Source organism: Dreissena polymorpha, chromosome 3 (assembly GCF_020536995.1).
Source record: "Dreissena polymorpha isolate Duluth1 chromosome 3, UMN_Dpol_1.0, whole genome shotgun sequence".
NCBI classification, from domain to species: Eukaryota; Metazoa; Mollusca; class Bivalvia; order Myida; family Dreissenidae; genus Dreissena; species Dreissena polymorpha.
In genome coordinates, this window is record NC_068357.1 from 10,256,970 (window position 1) to 10,273,262 (window position 16,293).

Sequence of the window (16,293 nt, forward strand, 5' to 3'; positions counted from 1 at the left end):
ATCAAAAGGTAGATGTCCATGCAAGGTACCTACATGACAAACATGAAAGAGATCGGTAAAGTATTGAAGGCGCTATGAGGAACGGTAGCAAAAGTGTGACGGAAGGAAGTCTATTATTAGCCTCGGTGACCTTGACCCCAGTGACCTCAAACCTCATGAAAAGGTAGAGGTCCATGCAAGGTACCTACATGCCAAATATGAAAGCGATTGGTAAAGTATTAAAGGCGCTATGAGAAACGGTTGCAAAAGTGTGACGGAAGGAAATCTATTATTAGCCTCGATGACCTTGACCTTGACCCCAGTGACCTCAAATCTCATCAAAAGGTAGAGGTCCATGCAAGGTACCTACATACCAAATATGAAAGCGATTGTTTAAGTATTGAAGGCGCTATGAGAAACGGTAGCAAAAGTGTGACGGAAGTAAGGAAGTAAGAAAGTAAGTAAGTAAGGAAAGACACACTGGCAACTATATGCTCCGCCAAAATTTATTTCGTGGAGCATAAAAAGGGCCATTATTCCGTTAAAAAGTCAACCAGAGTTATGCAACCTGCCCTGTACAGTCCCCTTATGATAGTTAGCGAGTTCTCCAAGTCTGAAAGCAATAGCTATGATACTTTACGAGTCAAATGGACCGAAACACAAAACTTAACCAAATGTTCAATTATCTACGTATAAAAGGGGCCATAATTCTGTCACAATGTTTGATACAGTTGTCTGATCTTGTTTATAGATTGTGATCATGTTGGTAAAGAAGTACGCAAAATTTGAAAGCAATATGTCAAAGGACATAGAAAATATTTGAGGTTGTAAGCAAACTTTAATATAGATTTATCAATAATATTCATATTCTATGTGAAAAAAGGGCCATAATTCTTACAAAATGCTTGATTCAGTTGTCTGCTCTTGTTTATAGATTGGGGTCATGTTGGTAAAGCAGTATGCAAAATATGAAAGCAATATGTCAAAGGAAATATTTGAGGTGGTATTTATTCTTTTTATGACATGCTGAACAGGTAAGAAGCATTCTAAGCTTTAAACAAGTCAATAGAAACTAGAATTAACTGGGTGAGTGTTGGCACATGGTTTCTGTACAAATCTAGACAGTGAACATTTAATTCAAGTTTTATGACAAGAAATGTTTGTGAAACACCAATGTCCTCTTTAAATGACATTTTATCCAATTTCTAGCAACCTTGACCAGTGGAGTATCAGATTTGTGTCCTGTCATAAACAAACATTAAACCCAATGTGAAGACAAAAAGAACTTATAATATGACTCGGACAAAGCTATCACATATAGAAAAATACTTTTTACCTGACTTTGTGACATTGAACTTAAAGGTATCTATGTAAAAATGAATATGTTTTTTTTCTTAAGGTAAGCAACAACTAGACCAAATACTGAAGACTGAGGAACAAACATAACTTAAGCTATCCCTTGGACCAGGCTGTCAAATAAAGAAAATGGTAATGTGACCTTGACCTTTGAAGTTCAGTTCTCAATCGGACAAGATTAGGTCTACCAACAGATGGACCAACTAGATTTATAGTGAAATAGGCTATTGTCAAGCAATATGGTCCCCTACCGGCTCCACCATTGTCAGAAATTCCACCATTTTCAGATGTTTTTTTGGTAGCCATAGCAACCACAATTTTTGACGTAGGAACAAAATGAAATAACGAACATAATGTCCATATTGCAATCTATCCATGTTGCAAGTTTCATGAAAAAATATTAAGAACTTAAAGTTATCGCAGGATCCAGAAAAGTGTGACGGACAGACAGACTGACAGACAGACAGACTGACAGACAGAGCGCAAACCATAAGTCCCCTCCGGTGAAACCGGTAGGGGACAATAATGAGCGGATACAAATTTAATGGATAGAACTGAATGTTCAAACCTTTTATCTTGTTTGAACCTGATTAGTTTTGCAAATCGCATTAATTAATTGTGGTGAGCATTGGTGTTTTGTTTCTTGGAACAATGTAATGGGATATGTAATTTACTAAGAAAAAACAAAATACTAATGTGGCAAATGAATATTTATCTTCAAGTGTGAGTGATGCCAAATCCAAACTTTGCATATTGAAACAATATGGTCACCATTTGAGTGAGATTTAAAATAAATATTTCAATGGGTATAGGATTTACAGAGCAGACACAAAGTATCTTGACCATTACTTAGTGGCCTATGACCTTTGACCTGAAAGTATGAATTGTGCATATAACCTAATTGTGGCGAGTTGTTGAATGAGCTTTCTTGCAAATATAATGGTATGTGAAAATTGAGTATTAAGTGTGACTTTGACCATGAGACGAGTTATTCCAAACCTAAGCTTTCCATTTTGGCTCGTTATGCATTTATACTTCACATTGCACCCTCTGTCAATTACCTTAAAGACTCTTGTCACACCTTGGGGAGGTTGCTCCTGGGAGATAATTTCTAGGTACAGGAAGCGCTCGGAAGCAGTCAATATAGCAGTAAGCATCTTCCAGCACCCTGTTATGGAGAGAAGGGTATTGGGGTTTATGGAGAGAACCGTGATTGTAATTCTTTTGTACTTATTATGTTTAGTTACTAATTCTTTATCATTTAAACTTTTAAACAAATTTGTGATTACCAGCGCACACAAGCAACACTCTTCCAATCTCAAACAAAAACATCACCTCCAGCAACATACCAGCAACATACCCACAGAGCAGTTCTAGCAATGTCGAGTACTTGTGGGTCATTGCTTGCGAAGTGGTCCTGGACAGGCTCATGTTTTTCTTCAGGATATAAGGATGAGGTTCTTGCAAGCCATGTTTCCCTTCATTCTCCGTAGCATCTTCAACACCATCCCCTCCATTTTAAAATGGTCCTAGATACAGATAACCTAGAGCCGTATTCACCAATGTACGTAAGTCTCAAATCTTAGACTCAGCTCCAGTTTCTGACTCAGACTCAGACTCAGCCTTACAAAACTTAATTCACGAAACATAAAATGGTTAGTTTTAGACTCAGACTCAGTAAGATAAGTCTCAAATGCTAAGTCTACAATGTTTAGACTTACGCTATACAATCATGACGTAACGTCGTTTGAGCGTTTACTTTACAAAATGGCCGCCGCACGAGCTCCTTGCGTAATAATATTATTGAAAGAGTGTATCTAGATCGTACCAACCCTTTGGAGATTTATAGGGATATTGAACTTTACAAACGGTATCGTTTAACCCGACCGGGAATCGTATTTCTTTGCAATATTTGCAAGGAATAGTTGAGCCGCAATACGATGCGGATTCTGCAAGTTCCGGTCGCCCTGGCAGTGTGTACTTTCCCGAGCAACGTGGAAAAAATCATAAAAAAGCGGCATTTAAAGTTATGGTAGCCAGAACTATGTAAACCTGTGCACAGGTCAATAATATTTTGACAGATAGAGAGTTGAAGTTGTCTAATTTCCAGCTGGTACGACGCCGTTCGTGCGAAACAAGAACTTGGTGCGATCGCTGATACGTGAGTCATTTGCGATGTGTGCATTTTGCAATTGTTCTTAGATCTATTTATTGTAAACAACTGTCAAATTCATAATTTTCCGCGTTTGTTTGTTGTCTTTTGTGAAAATAATCTCCAAACTTAATGAACGTGAACATGCACTAATTTTATGGATAATACTTGTTGTTTGAATGAAAAAGTAATAACATATAATTTGCATGTATCATAAACTATAATAATGGATATTCACTAAAAAGGGAAACCTATTAGAAAACGTTTACAAGACATTTACTATGCATAACTTTTGATTTCATTACTATTACAAATCTATTTATAGATGTAGGAATTTACCTATAGATATGTATATGCCGAATAAAGTTACACTGCTATGACGCAGTTGGTAGCGCATCGGTGCTTGTGATTAGATTTGACCGACTAGTCGGTGGTTCGAAATTACGTCGGGGATTTTTTTTTTCTCCAAACATTTTCAAAATAAATTATGACGATTATTTAGTTATTTTTAAATTCTTGATCTTAAATGTAATGTTAATTAAGGTTTATTAATTTTAAAAAGGTGCTATAATTAATGTGTATATTATACACCCTGTTAAGAAGATATAGGGTACACCTGAATCCATATGTGCATCTGTCCTTGTGTCTTTGTATGTTGTAATTGAGTTCCAATACAAAATGTATTTTTGCGACAAATGCTGTAGAATATGCATTTGTTGATGGCAAGTGCATTGTTGTAATGCACTTTATTTGTAAATTAATAAAACACTCAACAACAGGAATAATATTTTATTCTCAAATGCACATATTATTGCATTTTCAATCAATAGTAAAACGATGACATTAAATTTGATTATCAAGTTAAGACACATCAGCATATTGCATCACTTCTGACATAAGGCAGAACTTTCATTCAATATAATGCACATAAATGCACCGATCATAATCCATTTATATCAATATCTATTTACTTATTAATATTGTAATTTTTCCAAAAAAATGGGTCAATTTTAAATGATCAACTTTCAGGTTTTACAAGTACTTTGGGGTGCATCGATTGGACGCATGTGCATATCAAGAAGCCAGTAAACCATGTAGAAGTCTACATAGGGCGAAAGGGCGTTCCCACCATCAACGTTCAGGTATGGCTTAACAGTCAGTTATGTGCAAGTCTAAATGCAATCCTTTTTATATGATACAACTTTACTTTAAACACAAATTTAATGAAACAACTGTATGTTAATTTTAACAGTTTGCCATTAGCAAAATAAGAAACATTTTATCAGCATTTTATCAAATACCTAAGAAAAAATGTACAAAAATATGTCTTATTTTGTTAGTGTAATATAACATGTTTTATGTTAACAGGCTGTGTATGATGCCAGCTACAGAATAACGAGCTTCACTCAAGTTCACTGCCAGTTGGCCAGGGCGAAAGCATGATGCCAGGATTTGTTGATGTCTAATTTCAAATTCACATAACTGTATCTACCATTATTCTGGAATTTCATTCAGTTCATTGAATGAAGAATTTTATTATTATCAATGATGTATATCTTGTAAGCAAATAATATCAAGAAGTGCCCCAAGACACCGCATTCAACTACCCGGTAATATTCCTCTTTGAATGTAGAATGTATTTTATATGTCAGTAACATAATACAATGACCAATGTAATATTTAACCTACATTTCTTAAAGCACACAAATATTGACTGGAATTTTATAAGTACAAAAAGGGATAGAATCATATTTTTATCATAGAAATAATAGTATGCCCCTTTTTGAATTAAAAAAAAATCTTATTATTTTGTGTGCAACTTCCCCATAACTATTATTTCTAATATAGACTATCTATTTTAGAAATAATAGAGTTATGAAGTAGTTGCACAAACAATAATAAGATCCTTTTAATTACAAAAAGGCGAATAAATCTACTACTAGTATATTACATGTCAGAGTTATAGCACTTGGTCACGTATTGACACTAAACACATCTTTTTCTCCAAATGTATTATTTCAATTTCTACAGTCAACTTTTTTATTTCTTATTCTAATTTTTCTTAGTTATTTCCCATCGGTTTCCCTGTAAGTTTTGTTAAGGTATCGGCTTGTGATCTCTTGTCGTTCTTCTTTGTGAGCGCTGCAAAAATGGATAAAAAGTGTGATTTGTATAAATGGACTTGTTCTCATATTATGATCTTCAAAGGTTAAAAAATTAATACATATATATCACATAATCTATGTATGCATTGGTACTATGCATTGGTACTTAGTTTTAACATATTTGATGCTAATTATGTTTCAACAAATGCATGACTTTTGTTGCATATTACATAATAACATTATACAGTACTTGCTTTGTCAGATGGTATTGTCAGTATAGTTTTAAGAACTGGAATTCCATCCATGCAAGTTAATTATTAACTCTAAATTAATTGTATGCACTGCAATACCTTCAATTAGAGCTATCTAAGTGTTAAATTTATTAATATTTAATTTTCAAGATTTGTTCCAGACAATTTGAAATCTAAATTTTAAGATATCCAAAACTTACATTCTTTACACTTAATGCCTCTACTTTCATGACTGGTACACTCTGAAATCACATGAAAAAATATAGTGTCACTTAAAAAATCTAAATTAATTTAATCCAGTGATGTTTTCAATGCAATAAAATTGACAACTAATGTTAATATACTATACTTAAGTTAATGTATAATAATCCCAGTGTTAACTTTCAAACACAATGTTTAATGTTAATTTAATGCATGTTTTTTTCTTTTATTTTGTTTTTATATAAGGGTGAATTTCTATTATATTGTATACTATGTTGAATGTGATGCATACAATATAAGTCATATGGTTTGCATTTTCAATGTTCTATACATATGGTTAATGGTTTGCATAATTATAAATGATAATCTATTTATTTACCATATGTTCTTCACTGCTGGCTGTTGTGGCACGCTCACTGCTTTGTAACGCATATGAAGAAGCTGCAAAAATTAAACGCAAAAATTAATTATCCCCACGCTTTTTGAAAAAAAGGTGGGGATATTGTGGTTATCTTCGCCGTCCGTCCGTCCGTCTGTCCGTCCTGGCCACTATCTCCTCCTACACTAAAAGCACTAGAACCTTGAAACTTACACACATGGTAGCTATGAGCATATGTGCGACCCTGCACTATTTGGAATTTTGATCTGACCCCCTTATAGCGGTTGGGGTGGGGCCGCGTCAGAAATTATCACTCATTTTTTTAGGTTATTTTACATTTACTTCTTTATTTCTACACGGATTCACTTCAAATTGATACTGGACCTCTCTTATGACAATACGGTCAATCTCAACCATGCATGGCCCCATTCCCAACCCTGGGGCGCCCCGCCCACATAGGCCACACCCACCAAAAATTTCCATTTACTATAATTTTTTCATTTCTACACGGATTCACTTCAAATTGATACTGAACTTTTGTTATGACATTAGGGTCAATCTCAACTATGCATGGCCCCAATCCTAACCCTGGGGCGCCCGCCCACATAGGCCACACCCACCAAAAAATTCCATTTACTATAATTTTTTCATTTCTACAGGGATTCACTTCAAATTGATACTGAACTTCTCTTATGACATTAGGGTCAATCTCAACTATGCATGGCCCCATAACCAACCCTGGGGCCCCGCCCACATAGACCACACCCACCCAAAATTGCCTTTACTATAATTTCTTCATTTCTACACAGATTCACTTCAAATTGATATTGAACTTCTCTTATGACAATACAGTCAATCTCAACTATGCATGGCCCCATTACCAACCCTGGGGCGCCCCGCCCACATAGACCACACCCACCCAAAATTGCCTTTTACTATAATTTCTTCATTTCTACACCGATTCACTTCAAATTGATACTGAACCTCTCTTATGACAATACGGTCAATCTCAACTATGCATGGCCCCATTACCAACCCTGGGGCCCCGCCCACAAAGACCACACCCGCCCAAAATTGCCTTTTACTATAATTTCTTCATTTCTACACTGATTCACTTCAAATTGATACTGAACTTCTCTTATGACAATACGGTCAATCTCAACTATGCATGGCACAATTACCAACCCTGGGGCGCCCTGCCCACATATGTCACACCCACCCAAAATTGCCTTTTACTATAACTTCTTCATTTCTACACCAATTCACTTCTAATTGATGATGAACTTCTCTTATGACAATACGGTCAATCTCAGCTATGCATGGCCCCATTACCAACCCTGGGGCACATCTAGGTCAAACATTCGGCGTGGGGATACGCGTCGGCCTCTGCCGCGCCATTTCTAGTTCAAACATATAACTTTGTAAAACACTTACGCACATACACTTATGCTCATTAATAATAATAATTAGTTGATTACCAAGAAATACAATGTCTGTATTTGCACTCATTCCTTGAATAAATGAACTCAACAACAAAATTGAAATAGTCAAGAGATTTAAAGTATCTAACAAAAAGAAATAGAAATACTTCCTTAAATGCACAAACTTCTGAGTTCATTAGCCGATCTAAATTAATGATCTTAATGTTTTATTTTAATTGTCCTTATACCAAACCCTGCTATATTTACAACAAACAAAGACTCTGATACAAGTTGCCATTTCATACCATATTTCTGTGAACGAGTTCATGAATATTGTTATTTAGTGCACCTTTGGTGAGCTTACCTACATATTTCCTTGATGAGTTTAATCAATAATCATATGAATTGACAAGTGTCAGATCTTTTTTATAACACTAATTAAATTACGCATTTAAACAATTATTATTAAGTTAAATTTAACGAAAAAAACTGAAAATTGTTTTCAATGCGTGACGTAGCTGTATATATTCTAGCACCATTTCAGCAAAATAATACAGTATCATTAAACATACATTAACCAATGAAAATGCTCATAAGCTTTTTTACAAATTTTAACAATATAAGTAAGTAGGTATTGTGATTATATCACATAGAAAACACATATTAGGTTTGACATGTAGTAATATTGAAACAAACTAATTGCAATTGATTATAGTTTTTCAACAAAATTAATTTAATGAAAGCATAACAAAAAAGTAATTAACTTACACCGAGCCTTGGAATTTTGGTTCTTCTTCTGGCACTGTTCACCAGTTTTTGCGACCCCAAATTTTCTGAAAGTTTAATAAAAACAATTGTATGATGTATAGCAGTATTTATGAAACACATTACATTTCATGTTTGCCATCATAACTGTCGATTAGTTTAATATAAACGACATACAGGGTAATAGTTATCAATGTAAACGTGTAGTAAACGAAAAGTTCGTTTGGAAATGTGCAGATTGTAATCATATAATAATAAAACACACATGGGTACGAATCTAACAGGGTACGAGATGAAAACTAAAACAATAGACCTCCTTAAATGGTAAACTTATCCGTGAAACCACAAATATTCATTATTAATACTTAAATAACAATTCACTCGTGCAAATTTTGGAAACAAAGAACGTGCAACCGTACCATAAATCATAACAAATGTTTGAAACTAAAACACATTCCACAATCACATCCAAAATCCGTAAGTACAATTTGCTGAGTGGTTATGACCCTTGTTTACATAGTGCATTATTCGGCGCTAGTAAAAACGACATCGGTAGCAAATCCAAAAGTAAGGTATTAAATAAAATATTACAACTATAAGGCAGATACGATAATAACATATAACTTACATTGATATTCTACTCGCCACCTCGTCCCATTTTTTTCTTCGAATAACCAAAATCTTTTCGGCTCCGATCCCCTTATACTCGCGGATAGAAGGTTCCAACGGTCCCGAACCAGCGCATTAAAAACAATCTCTGGCTCGGACCAATCTGGACCTGCTGGCGCTTCGTTTCGCTGTCTTCAACTGCCAAACACTCCATTCAATAAGTTATAGCAAACATGTCCGCTACTATTTTTGACACTATTTGGCGCGTTTTCCCTACTAGAGAGTTCGCTTAGTCGTGACGTCATTAAAAAACACAATCTTATTGAAGTCTATTTCCAAATGCGTTCGTGAATACGAATCCTGAGTCTGTCTTTAGTAAGTCTAAGCCTGAGTCAAAGTCTGAGTTTGAGTCCAAGTTTGAGTTTATTATTGATGAATACGGCTCCAGGGTATTTAAGTGAATATTCCTGGGTACAGAAACAAATGACATTCAAAAAGCACATTGTCGGGTCAGTATGAAAACCATTGTCTGGGGGATGGGGAAAAGCGCTTTAAAAAGCCACGAAAAAGGGAAAACCCACAAAGAAAACATGAAATTGAGAAGCAAACAGGGTTCCTGGGATGTGTTTTTTGTGAAACAGGAAGGTACTATTGTTAAAACTGTTAAATCTAAAACAGACATAAACAACAACAGCCCATTTGTGTCGAACCAGGAAGGCACAGCCACATAGAGTGTGCAGATAGAAGATATTCAAATTCCAGGACCTTCGCAACCATCAGCAGCAGTATCAAACTCGCAGAAATCCATAGACAAATTTGTTACAAAAAATGATATGTTGAAAGTGCATACCGTTTGCACACATCAATCCTTTAGTTCCACTAAAAACATTACAAAGTTATTTCAGGTTGTGTGCCATGTCAGTACCATTGCAAAGAAATTTACTTGCGGAGACCGCAAGACAGCATGTGTGGCCGTTTTTGGGCTAGCTGAACATTTCAAAACTTGACTTGATAGTTCTATAAATGGACCGTACTCAGTGTCTTTTGATGAAAGTTTAAACAAGAAAGACCAATCCAAGCAAATGGATATCCATGTTCAGTTGAACCTGCATTTTATAATGGAAACTAACGTATGGTTCTCGGCCTTGAAAATAAAAATTTGGCCTTGAAAAGTCCTTGAAAAGTGCTTGAATTTAGGTTTGAGATTTCTGTTTGAACCATGGCATTTATCCTTAAATGGCTATATATGGCTATTGTAAAATCTTGTCAACACTCTAGAGGCTACATTTATTGTCCAATCTTCATGAAACTTGGTTAGAAGATTCATCCTAATAAAATCATTGATGAGTTTAAAAAAAATGATGTCCGTTGGTTAAAAAACATGGCCGCCATGGGCAAGGGCATTTTTCCTTATATGGCTATAGTAAAACCTTGTTAACACTCTAGAGGTCACATTTATTTTTCGATCATCATGAAACTTGGTCAGAAGATATGTCCCAATGATATCTTGAATAGGTTCGAAAATGGTTTTGGTTGCTTTAAAAACATGGCCACCAGGGGCGGCGCAGTTTTCCTTATATGGCTTTAGTAAAATCTTGTTATTTTTATAATTATATTTATCATTTTAGAGGCCACATTTACTGTCCGATCTTAATGAAACTTGGTCAGAAGATTAATTCCGATTATATCTGGGACATCTTAAAAAATGATGCTGGTTGGTTGAAAATCATGGCTGCCAGGGAGCGGGGCATTTTTCCTTATATGGCTATAGTAAAACCTTGTTAACACTCTATAGGCCACATTTATTTTCCAAGCTTCCTGAAACTTGGTCAGAAGATTTGTCCCAATAATATCTTGTTATCTCAGGTGAGCGACTTTGGGCCTATCTGTATCAGGCCCTCTTGTTCAGTCATTCAGTTCTTTGTGTGTGATTATCAAAGATTTGTGATTTAACAGCTTTTATTAACCAGGTTTTCCGAAGGAAAAAACTGGTTACTAGCAGTGCTCACGCGGCTGCCAGACATTATCTTCTGCCAGACATTATCGCCAATGGCGATTATTTTATCCAACTGGCTATTATTTCTTAAAATTGGCGAGAAAAAATGGCGATTATTTTATCCGACTTCATCAAAAACAAATTGCCTCTACATGTTTTCCGGCGAGTGCGAAACGCGTGCAAATCGGGCCATCAAGCAGGAAAATCGATAACGAGATTACTGTGTACACACTCGACCCTGTGTATTGTCAACCACATGTCAATTCACGTCTGCGACATCGTGGCCTAGAGCATTTTTTTTCAATCAGTGTCCGACAGGAGTGATGTTTCGGAAAACTTCTTTAATATCCCAGTGCTTTACCAATTTCTTCATTATTTTTTTCGCCAACTATTATTTCATCGTCATTGAAAATCGCTGCGAATATTGTCGGCTGGTTTGTTTTTCACGCCGTTTTTTCTGCAATTAGATTGAACATTGCTTGATGAAATAATTATTTAATCGCCATCGACCAATTATCCCCGTAATTATCGCTATTTGTTGTCACAATTAAAAAATATGTTTCGTTTCACCGATTTTAATTCCGAATTTGCAAATATTGTTTACTAATCATTTGACTGTCGTCGCTTGTTTTAATCGATTAGAAGCGTGAATCGATTACAAATTTAAAACGATGCAACGGATGTATTATTTCAAGCGCGGCCGATCGATCTGGGGCGCCCTGCCCACATATGTCACACCCACCCAAAATTGCCTTTTACTATAACTTCTTCATTTCTACACCAATTCACTTCTAATTGATGATGAACTTCTCTTATGACAATACGGTCAATCTCAGCTATGCATGGCCCCATTACCAACCCTGGGGCACATCTAGGTCAAACATTCGGCGTGGGGATACGCGTCGGCCTCTGCCGCGCCATTTCTAGTTCAAACATATAACTTTGTAAAACACTTACGCACATACACTTATGCTCATTAATAATAATAATTAGTTGATTACCAAGAAATACAATGTCTGTATTTGCACTCATTCCTTGAATAAATGAACTCAACAACAAAATTGAAATAGTCAAGAGATTTAAAGTATCTAACAAAAAGAAATAGAAATACTTCCTTAAATGCACAAACTTCTGAGTTCATTAGCCGATCTAAATTAATGATCTTAATGTTTTATTTTAATTGTCCTTATACCAAACCCTGCTATATTTACAACAAACAAAGACTCTGATACAAGTTGCCATTTCATACCATATTTCTGTGAACGAGTTCATGAATATTGTTATTTAGTGCACCTTTGGTGAGCTTACCTACATATTTCCTTGATGAGTTTAATCAATAATCATATGAATTGACAAGTGTCAGATCTTTTTTATAACACTAATTAAATTACGCATTTAAACAATTATTATTAAGTTAAATTTAACGAAAAAAACTGAAAATTGTTTTCAATGCGTGACGTAGCTGTATATATTCTAGCACCATTTCAGCAAAATAATACAGTATCATTAAACATACATTAACCAATGAAAATGCTCATAAGCTTTTTTACAAATTTTAACAATATAAGTAAGTAGGTATTGTGATTATATCACATAGAAAACACATATTAGGTTTGACATGTAGTAATATTGAAACAAACTAATTGCAATTGATTATAGTTTTTCAAGAAAATTAATTTAATGAAAGCATAACAAAAAAGTAATTAACTTACACCGAGCCTTGGAATTTTGGTTCTTCTTCTGGCACTGTTCACCAGTTTTTGCGACCCCAAATTTTCTGAAAGTTTAATAAAAACAATTGTATGATGTATAGCAGTATTTATGAAACACATTACATTTCATGTTTGCCATCATAACTGTCGATTAGTTTAATATAAACGACATACAGGGTAATAGTTATCAATGTAAACGTGTAGTAAACGAAAAGTTCGTTTGGAAATGTGCAGATTGTAATCATATAATAATAAAACACACATGGGTACGAATCTAACAGGGTACGAGATGAAAACTAAAACAATAGACCTCCTTAAATGGTAAACTTATCCGTGAAACCACAAATATTCATTATTAATACTTAAATAACAATTCACTCGTGCAAATTTTGGAAACAAAGAACGTGCAACCGTACCATAAATCATAACAAATGTTTGAAACTAAAACACATTCCACAATCACATCCAAAATCCGTAAGTACAATTTGCTGAGTGGTTATGACCCTTGTTTACATAGTGCATTATTCGGCGCTAGTAAAAACGACATCGGTAGCAAATCCAAAAGTAAGGTATTAAATAAAATATTACAACTATAAGGCAGATACGATAATAACATATAACTTACATTGATATTCTACTCGCCACCTCGTCCCATTTTTTTCTTCGAATAACCAAAATCTTTTCGGCTCCGATCCCCTTATACTCGCGGATAGAAGGTTCCAACGGTCCCGAACCAGCGCATTAAAAACAATCTCTGGCTCGGACCAATCTGGACCTGCTGGCGCTTCGTTTCGCTGTCTTCAACTGCCAAACACTCCATTCAATAAGTTATAGCAAACATGTCCGCTACTATTTTTGACACTATTTGGCGCGTTTTCCCTACTAGAGAGTTCGCTTAGTCGTGACGTCATTAAAAAACACAATCTTATTGAAGTCTATTTCCAAATGCGTTCGTGAATACGAATCCTGAGTCTGTCTTTAGTAAGTCTAAGCCTGAGTCAAAGTCTGAGTTTGAGTCCAAGTTTGAGTTTATTATTGATGAATACGGCTCCTAATGTCAACAAGGACTGTTTGTAAAACACGCATGCCCCCCTAATGGGCTGGCAGTTGTAGTGGCAGCCATTGTTTGAATACTCATGTAATCACTCTCACCTAAGTATCAATAGTTCATTATATATTTCATCCGGGAAACATTTTACTGCTTCAGGTCACTGTGACCTTGACCTTTGACCTAGAGACCTGGAAATCAAAAGGGGTCTTTTACCAGTTATGATCAATGTTGAAAGCCTGTCGACAGGTGTCGCAAGCCAGTATTATAGGGCCTAAAGTCAAAATCCATGTGACCTGGTGTTCGGCCCGGCATGGCCCATGTTTGAAGTTGGCCTAGAGATCATTTAGATTAAACTTCTGACCAAGTTTGGAGAAGATCGGATGAAAACTACTTGAATTAGAGAGCAGATACCATACTGCATGCTAAAAAACGCACGAAGTGACCCTGTGACCTAGTTTTTGGCCCGGCATTGCTCATATTCAAACTTGGCCTCGAAATCATCTAGATAAAATTCTGACCAAGTCTGGTGAAGATTGGATGAAACCTACTTAAATTAGAGAGCGGACAGCATGATGAATGTTTTAAACGAACTAAGTGACCCCGTGACCTAGTTTTTGACCCAGCATGACCCGTATTCAATCTTGACCTTGACATCATCTACAAACAACTTCTGACCAAGTTTGGTGAAGATCCGATAAACACCTTGAATTAGAGAGGGGACACTCATTACGGAGCGATCGACAGACAGACAAGGTCACTCCTAAAACCACCCTATACTCCGTTTGTGGGGATATAATAGCAAATAATCAAGAAATATAAAACAAGAAAATCTTGATAATAATAATTAATACTCCAGCAACATACATATGAACCAGGTCTCGCATTGTGGAGCACTAACCAGTTTTTACTGCGGAAGACGACAAGCTACATTCTGTGTGTGATGGGCGGTTGGGAAACATGCCCATCAATATGCCCCTTCCATACAGAGGTCAGCGCCTCCACTGTCTCCAGCTCAATCTCTAGGTTCTCCTACCTATATATGCAAAAATCAATTGAGTGAAACCACTAGTTTGATTATCCATTAGATGCATTCTTGACCAAACATTAGAGCAGTAATACCCTTGAGATTTACAATATGGGTATTTTTACTGGATGTTGTAAAAATAACAGTTAGCTTTTGTTCACATCAATGACCATGATAACAAAATAATGGCTTTAAAAGAGATAATGAACTTAGCTGAACAAACGCCAGTTATCAACAACCTATGTCATAACTAGCAAAACCATCAGTACAGTTTACAAAAAAAACACGCATCTTTTGAAAAATGGGTTGTTTGTACAGTAACTGTTACACTATTTACTTGTTACAGTTTAGTTTCCCATTCATATGCATTTTCTAAATTTTGGCATTTAAATTACATAAAAAATATGAGTGAAAATAGTTTCATGCATGGTCAGTTTTAAACAAGAGCGCCAAACTGTCACAAGAAACGCAGTTTCGAAGGTTTAAGACACCATGCTCAATGCTTGAAATGCACTTAGTGACCTCGATACCTAGTTATTGACCCGGCATCACCCATATATTAACTTGACCTAGATATCATTTAAATGTAACATCTGACTAAATTTGGTGAAGATCATATGAAAACTACTTCAATAAGAGAGCGGACACTATGCTAAATACTTGAAATGCACTATGTGACCTCGTAACCTCGTTTTTGACCTGGCATGACCCATATTCCAACTTGACCTACATATCATCTAGACACAACTTCTGACCAAATTTGGTAAAGATCGAGTAAAACTACTTCAATTAGAAAGCAGACACCATGCTAAATCCTTGAAATGCACTAAGTGACCTAGTGACCTAGTTTTTGACCGGCATGACCCATATTCAAACTTGATCTAGATATTGTCTAAACACAACTTCTGACCAAGTATGGTGAAGATCGGATCGCCAAGGGTGAATCTATAATACGTCCCGTTTTTGAAAACGGGCTTATAAAAAAAGGAGAGCATGAGATTTTGATGTGTGAGAGGGTGTTTTGCGGCGTAAATGCGACTCTCATGCTGAATGCCCGATACTTGACAGGCGCATGAATGTTGATGCAAACTACTTCAATTAGAGAGCAGACAACATGCTAAATCCTTGAAATGCACTAAGTGACCCCGTGACCTAGTTTTTGACCCGGCATGACCCATATTCGAACTCGACCTAGATATTGTCTAGATATAACTTCTGACCATGTTTGGCAAAGATCGGATGAAAATTATTTGAATTAGAGAGCGGACACGAAAAGTGTTACAGACTGACAG

General features: G+C 35.7%; 2 long non-coding RNA genes across 4 annotated transcripts; one reads left to right on the forward strand and one right to left on the reverse strand.

Moving 5' to 3' along the window:
- Positions 1 to 3,966: 3,966 nt before the first annotated feature.
- Positions 3,967 to 6,349, forward strand: LOC127873383 (uncharacterized). Its single transcript, XR_008046125.1, has 2 exons — positions 3,967 to 4,629; positions 4,856 to 6,349. It is a non-coding gene; the product is annotated as an uncharacterized LOC127873383 (long non-coding RNA).
- LOC127873382 (uncharacterized) lies at positions 4,262 to 13,443 on the reverse strand. Of its 3 annotated transcripts, none has more exons than XR_008046123.1 (5): positions 13,343 to 13,443; positions 8,613 to 8,677; positions 6,424 to 6,485; positions 6,044 to 6,085; positions 4,262 to 5,629 (listed from the first exon to the last, which is right to left on the reverse strand). It is a non-coding gene; the product is annotated as an uncharacterized LOC127873382 (long non-coding RNA). The 3 variants fall into 3 exon arrangements; XR_008046124.1 differs by lacking the exon at positions 8,613 to 8,677 and adding an exon at positions 12,927 to 12,991; XR_008046122.1 differs by lacking the exon at positions 13,343 to 13,443 and adding an exon at positions 9,029 to 9,129.
- Between the last annotated feature and the right edge of the window lie 2,850 nt (positions 13,444 to 16,293).